We start from the raw sequence: 7546 nt of genomic DNA, 5'->3' as shown, positions 1-7546 counted from the left end.
TTTGTTGATCTTCATTGAACCTTGTGTATATATCGCGAGATAGTCTTGTGAGTATGGAGAGTGAGGGAATGATCATGAACAACATCGATTATGATTTTCACATGGTCGTGTGTGCTCCACAACCCATTGGAACTCAACACTCAACGAATATAGCTCCATCAAATGTACCATTATGAGTTCAGGGGAGTATTGTTTCAATTGCTCACCTTAACATATAATCTTAAATGTTATACTTTTTATTGTGCTTGCATGTGTACATTGAGGGCAATGTACATCTTAAGTGTGGAGGGGAGTTCACATTACACATGTTTTATACATATGCTTTGATCGTGCATGCTCATGTAGCCAATGGAGGTTCACCTTAGTTGCAATGGTTGTATTCTTAAGTCTAGGACAATTTTTAACATTGAATGTTTTCATGCTCTTCTTTTTACTTGAATTTCTAGGAATTTTTGCCCGATTGACACTTGTTGCACAATTTGCTCATGAAACTTTGTGGAAACTCAAGTTTGATATTTAAGGGACTAATTAGTTTTTCTTCTTGTGTAAATTTTGAAAAAATAATTTGGAAAAAGAAAAAAAAGGTTTATTTTAGTTGTGCATTTGGGGTTGATAAGTGTCTAAATGTAGATGTTTTCATGTATATATCATATTCACTTTGCACGTATTTTGTGAGGTTTGATGCCCGTTTTGCGCTTAATCATCTACTATTTGCTTTGTAAGGCATAAGGAAGCCATGGAGAACAAGAAGATATCATTTGGGCGAAAAGAGAAGAAAACATGAATTTCATACTACCCCCATACTACCTAGTATGGGGGCCATATCTATATGCGATGAGAATGATTCGAGTGTACTGCAGATTTCCATACTACCCAATATACGGGGCCATATAGAGGCCGTATACACCACGTATGGAATGTGAATCTAGGGTTTTTGAGTGCTATACGACCCCCATACGACCCGTATGACACAGGGGGTATATATACTGACTTTTAGGGCAGAAAAAGGAACTTTGGGGCTAGACTTTTTGCTGGGCATATTTTGGGAGACACTTGAGATGCTTGTGGCAACCTTGGGGAGGACAAGAAGGGCAAGGAAGCTAGAAGATCATCCAAGCCCAAGGTCCAAGACTCACAAGGCAAGAAGGCAACTTCATTCAATGGGAGATCTACCCACGATTTGGAGAAGGAGACCCGTGCTAGAGGCGTTATTCGGCACTCCTTTGGCGGGGAAAGCGTCATTCGGCATATTCTTCACCTCCTCCTCCACCATTTCATCTAGGGAGTGTCATTTATGCTTTTTGTTTCATGTTTTTGCTTGTTTGTATTGCTTGTTGTGGGATGATGACACACTAGACCCACCAAGGCCACGGGTGTTGGTGAACCTTGAGAGGGCTTTATCATGTATGTTGGATGATAACTTGTTAATTCAATGTTTGGGTAATTTTGAGATTTAATCCATTGTTTTCATGCTAAGTGCTACACTAAGGAGAAATCCATAGCTCTTTTATGAATGATGCATGTAGATGTGACTTGCTCGCATATATTAGATCATGAATTGATTAGAAGGGGATACTTGTATCATCACGCCGAGAAATCGGGTATTTGGTAGCCCTCCATGTAGGTTTAATCCGAAGAAGAGTAGGTTTACTCCTAAGTGAGATTTCCTCGTACTTAATGCAATCATAGGGATATGGATTTGGGAGAAATTCCTATCTATGTTCGTATGGGATTAGGGTTCAATCTCCGAGAAATTGGGGTTGTTCTAATCTTGGAATCCCATGGTCCATTTTACCTTTGCATCTTTAGATCTTCATCCATGTTGCATGATAACCCCTCAAGGGGATCCACATCCATAGGCCTTTGTATTTCATTGATTCTCTTGCTTGCTCATTGCTTGTTCTTTCTAATTTGTGTTTTAGCTTTAATTACATTTAGTAGAGTAAAATCCATTGCTTGAGATCTTAGGCTATATAATACCTCAAGAAGGAGAAATAGGAGATCCTTAGCCCCGTGGAATATGATCCTCGTGTCTTCATACGAGGTATTACTTGGCGATCCCGTACACTTGCGGGGAAACAATCAATTTTTTGGCACCATTGCCGGGGATGTTTAAGAAATTCTAGGAAACTTTTAGATTATTACTCCAGCCATTTCATTCTTTACTCAATTTTTTTTTATTGTTATTTTTTCTTTTCCTTTAATCTTAACTTTCTATCATCTTTCTCAGTTTTGCAAAAGTACTGTATGTGACACGCTCAAATCCATCGATATTGATTACACGGGATAATGAAATTGAAAGAACTTTGCATCGGAGATTTGAGAGAGGTTGGTGAAGGATCGGGTGCTGCGAGAACATTGAAATTGAGGATAGAGAGTCTTCAATCTTGGCCGAAGAGTGGCGCACTCTATCCGAATATGAAAGACCCCAAATTCACAGGGAGATGAGTTTAGTGTTAAAAGCACCGACGGTGGTATCCAACAACTTTGAAATTAAAAGCAGTACAATCGGCATGGTCAGAACTCGGTTCAATTCAATGGTCTAGCAAATGAAGATGCACATGACCACCTTTCCGGTTCACTCCAAATTTGCTCTACATTCAAGATTAATGGGGTGTCCGAGCGATGCGATCCATTTGAGACTATTTCTATTTAGTTTGAGAGGCGGAGCTTATCATTGGCTTACATCAAATGTCTCACGGGGTCTATTAAAAACATGGAAGGATATGGTTGAGAAGTTCCTTGGGAGATACTTTTCCGCCAAACAAATCGGCAAAGTTGAGACAAGAAATTTCAGCCTTTAAACAAGGGGAGTCTGAAACATTGTTTAAAGCCTATGAGAGATTCAAGGATCTCCTTAGAAGGTGCCCCCACCATGGTTTTGCCTCATGGATGCGAGTACAAATCATTTACAATGGACTGAATTATGCTACTTGCCAACTCATTGATGCACTAATGGGTGGTTCCCTTAGCAACAAGTATCCCGATGAGGCCGAGCAATTACTTGAGTCTATGGCAAGCAATGAATCAGATTGGGCCTCAACAGGATCTACACAAAAGGCTATTAGGCTTTATGAAGTTAGTAGTAATGATGCCTTGGCTGCGAAGGTTGATGTGTTGACTCGAAAGCTTGATCTTCTTATGGGCAGTAGTTCGAGGTCAGAAATCGGTGATGAATTGTAGCACTTGTGGTGGTGAGCATGATGCAGACCCAATGTCTAATTGCTAGCTCCTCGAGTTGCGTCCATTGAGAATGTTGACTACATTGGAGACAGCGAAATCAAGGGAACCCTGTATAGCTCAACTTACAATCGAGGGGTGGAAGAACCACCCAAATCTTTCATGGAACCAAGGCCAACAACAACAAAGAGGTACACCATCTCAAGGATCTCAATTCCAACAACCCGACCTTTTGAGAGGAAGTTTTTCTACTTGAAGAGGTCCTTGCCAAGTTCATGCTCGTGTACCAATGAGCGGGTTCAATAGTCTAACTAGTAGCATGGATGCACAATTTGGCAAGGATGAATGCTCGACTCACTCGGCCACGGCAAGCAGTTCAATGAGATAGGTTACTGTTTTGAGAAACCTCCAAGCTACGTGAAATCTCTTGAGCATCGGTGGGGGAACTCATGAAGGCACACTCTGAGCGTCCTCTGGGTTGTCTTCCAAGCAACACGGAAGACAATCAAGGGGAGCACTTAAAGGCCATTTGCTCTTAAAAGCGGGAGGCAAGTGGAGACAAGGGTCGAGGGTTGACCCAAGTGTCAAGAAAAAGTGGGGTAGCCTCCGGGGAAGACCCCAAGCTAGTTGAAGAAAACAGTGAAGACAAAAATCAGGGAAGAAATGACAAGTTCCAACAACAAGGACCAACAAAATCATCCAGTATAAACCTCCAATCCCTTATCCAACAGATTGAAGCATGACAAGGAGGATGTTCACTTCAAAAAAATTCATGAACATCTTCAAAGCAACTCCATTTTGAACATCCCGATAGTTGAAGCGTTGACTCAAATGCGAAATATGCCAAGTTTTTAAAAAGAGCCCCTTACGAACAAGAGAAAGTTGGAGGAAGAGAGACGCAGTTCGCTCTGAGGGAATTGCTCGAGCCATCGTAGAAAAGAAGCTCCCATAAAAAGTTGAAAGATCCGGGGAAGCTTCATTATCACGTGTATGCTTGAAGGTGGAATCCAAGAAAATGCTCTAAGCAGATTCGAGGGCTAGCATAAACGTCATGCCCTACACCATGTATTTGAAACTTGGCTTGGATGAGTTGAGGGCCCACGAGGATGACCTTACAATTGGCGGATCGATCAACAAGAAAACCTCGTGGGATTGTTGAAGATGTAATTGTCCGAGTGGACAAATTTGTTTTTCCAGTGGATTTTGTCATCATGGACATAGATGAAGATGTGGAGATACCACGATTCTTGGCTGACCATTCCTCGATCACCTCGGGTGCCTTGATTGACTTGAAAGGCGGAAAGTTAACGTTAAGAGTCAGAGAAGAGGAAGTGGTGTACACTTTGCCGGTAGCCATGAAACATTCTTTTAGATCATCTTGACACACTTTACTTTATTGATGGGCCCGATAGATTGATTTACGATTGTGTGCAGGGAGGTGCTCTCTATAAATCCTTTGGATGAATACTTGGGAGAGTTGGAGAATGAAGAACAAGGAGAACCTCACCAACATCCTCAAACTCATAACTTGAAGCAACCAAAGAGAGTGTCCGCACTAATGCTAAGGAAAAAAAGAAAAAAAGAGTCATTTGTCAAAGAAGATGTGGAGGGAGATTCATGGGAGGAAAAAAAGAAAGGTACCAAGCTTCATCACCCCTACATCTCAAGGAGGAAAAGGTAAATTTTTTTCACCCCTCTCTACTCATGAGCAATTCGAGGTCTTTTTCAATGTTGTCACTGAATTTACGGGAGAAGCTAACACTACAAAGGAAATCGGGGGTGGTTTTCAAACTCTTTGAGCCCCCATGAGGTAAGAAATGAGGAGCGTCGAGGGCTCGTGACGTTAAACAAGCGCTTCTTGGGAGGCAACCCAAGTGTTCTTTGGTGTTTTCTTGCATTTTTCGTATTCTAGGTCTTAGTTCATTTCAACTCTCGTATTTCTTAGACTTGTTTTACTTTTGAATAAATTCATGCTCACACACTTGGCATAGTGCTCTCATCGTTTTAATTGTGGTATATTTGTTCAACTTCTTGAGAAACTCATGTTTAGGTGTTAATTCATGCACTAGATCATCGTTTTATTCATTTCATTCGTGTTTGGAGAAGCCTTCGACCTTGCCACACCATGTTTACATCATTTTGGGGCAGAGTTTTTGGAGTTTTTAAATAGTTTTAAAGGGCATATGGCCTTCTTGGGGCCGTATGGTGGCCGTCTGAGGACGAACATAGAGCCAACCCGTGGCTCTATGCCATCTCGGACTGACCCCTCAAGCAGCCCCTATGCGGAGTCGTCTGAGTTGGGGGCTCCTCTCGGCCGAGAGGGGGCTCTCAGCCCATATGGCCCCCATACGGGGCAGTATTTGGGCCGTATGGGACGTGCCCCCTTTTTTTAACCTTCATCCTTACTCTCTCTCTTCCATTCTCTCATTTCTCTCATCCTCCATCGAATTTCTCTCTTCATTCTCACTGAATTCTTGACCAAATCTCCTCATTTTTCCTCCTAAATATTTTTCTCACCCATTGGAGACATCGTCTACTGGTTTTCACTGAGTTTAAAGCTTGTTTTCTCAAGATTTCGTCGGTATGCTTTTTCTATGCCCTAGTTTTATCTTTCTAATTTCTTGGGCATTCTTGGAGATTTCGTGTGGGATTTCTTTAGCATTTTGCTTGGGTTGAATGATGTGAATGTCATTGATGAATTTTCCTTCAAATTTATGTAAAAAAAATTTTCAATGCTTTGAATATATGGGAGACTCTTGCCGCATGAATAGTGACCATACGGCCGCCATACGGCCGTATGACCCCAAAAATTCAATTTTTCATTTGCTTCCTCTATCTCTAGCATTTTATTTTGATTTATCTTGTATCCCTATGAGCTTGAACAAAGTTTATCTTCATTGTAGGGATGCCTAACACAAAACGGCTCGCCTCCAAGCGTCCAAGAACCACCTGGCCCTCCTCTACACCCGATGATACCGTATTCAAGTTATCCCATCATCGAGAGAGATATGATCGATTGAAAACAAAACCATTTGGAACATTGTGCTACCTTAATTGGTGACATGGTCCCCTTACGTATATCCCGCAAGTGCACGGGTTTGTCGAAGTAATAATCCCAGTTGAGCGGGTATCGAATCCACAGGAAGTAGGGAATAAAAATACTTAATTCGATTCTTAGCTTTGTAAAAGATCAATGATAATGAGTGTGACAATGATTCAATTCTCAACGAGTAAAAAGCAACAAGTAAGAGAGAGTTAAGAAGAAATTAAGGCTATCGATAAAGATGAGGTTTGTCACTCAAAACCGATGTTTACGATGTATGGCATCTTGGCGACGCCCTACTCACCTTGGCCACCTTGTGCGCCCGAATGCATTTCTTCGCACAGGGGCTACCGATATACATGATTGGGAGCTATATCTATTGGGCCTTATGTGACTAGATTGATCCATGGCATGGGTTTAGTTTGAGCCGCGTGCGCATGGCAACCCGAGTGGCAGGAGGTACATGACCAGTTCCCCTTGCTTATATCCCACTAAGTGCATTGGCTTGTTGAAGTAGCACAATCCACGGTGGCCGGGGTCCGATCCACGGGGGAGTGAGTGAAAATACTTAAATTGATTCTTGCTATCTGGAAGATCAGGTGGCGATGAGGTGTGAAAATTGATTCGATTCTCGACAATAAAAATCAACAAATGAAAGAGCAAAAGTAAGAAGAGGGTATGATGCAATCGTAAAGATGGGAGTACTCGGGATAATGCTTCACCTAGGATAATAAGCTTCAAGTGCGAGAACTCTCTATTATGTTTCCCAGTCAATGCAGGCTGGTGAGTCAGGTGGAAGTAATCGTACATACACTTAGTCCCAAATATAGAGGTCAACTATGCTAACTCTGTATACATGTCCCGAGGAGAAATCGAACAATCTCAACACCTCGCCTCACATGGGAGTGCACATGAACTCTGAGGATTCAAGTGATGAGCTCTTCCCTAAAGCTGCGAGCCTGATCCTTTGGTCCGGTAGGAAGGTCCTTAGCAGATTAAGCCGTGCAGATACTAAAAGAATCCTCCTCCAGCGCTTCACTCCATTGCACGCATAACCTTGGCAGCGGAGGATTCGTCCCTTGGAGCCGCTCGCTCTGATATGGCGCTTACAAGAACTCAAAGGAGATTTCGTTGGTCCTTGTTGTTGGAACTTGGCATTTCTTCTGACTTTTTGTCTTCAGCATAAGATCCCTTGCTTATATCCGCAAGTGCTGCGGGCTTGTCGAGTAATAATCCGGGTGAGCGGGGTCGAATCCATCGGGGAGTAGGGGTGAAAAATGTAATTTGATTCTTAGCTATGTGGAATATCAATAGTGATAAGTG

The 7546-nt window shown here is 42.2% G+C and overlaps 1 non-coding gene across 1 annotated transcript; it reads right to left on the bottom strand.

Annotated features, from left to right (window-relative positions):
- Window positions 1-2775: 2775 nt before the first annotated feature.
- Window positions 2776-2882, bottom strand: LOC120262603. The gene has a single exon (XR_005536868.1). It is a non-coding gene; the product is annotated as a small nucleolar RNA R71 (small nucleolar RNA).
- Between the last annotated feature and the right edge of the window lie 4664 nt (window positions 2883-7546).

Source organism: Dioscorea cayenensis, chromosome 5, assembly GCF_009730915.1.
Source record: "Dioscorea cayenensis subsp. rotundata cultivar TDr96_F1 chromosome 5, TDr96_F1_v2_PseudoChromosome.rev07_lg8_w22 25.fasta, whole genome shotgun sequence".
In the NCBI taxonomy this organism is placed as follows: domain Eukaryota; kingdom Viridiplantae; phylum Streptophyta; class Magnoliopsida; order Dioscoreales; family Dioscoreaceae; genus Dioscorea; species Dioscorea cayenensis.
Note: the sequence above shows the minus strand (reverse complement) of the source record. Positions and strands in the feature narration are given on the sequence as shown.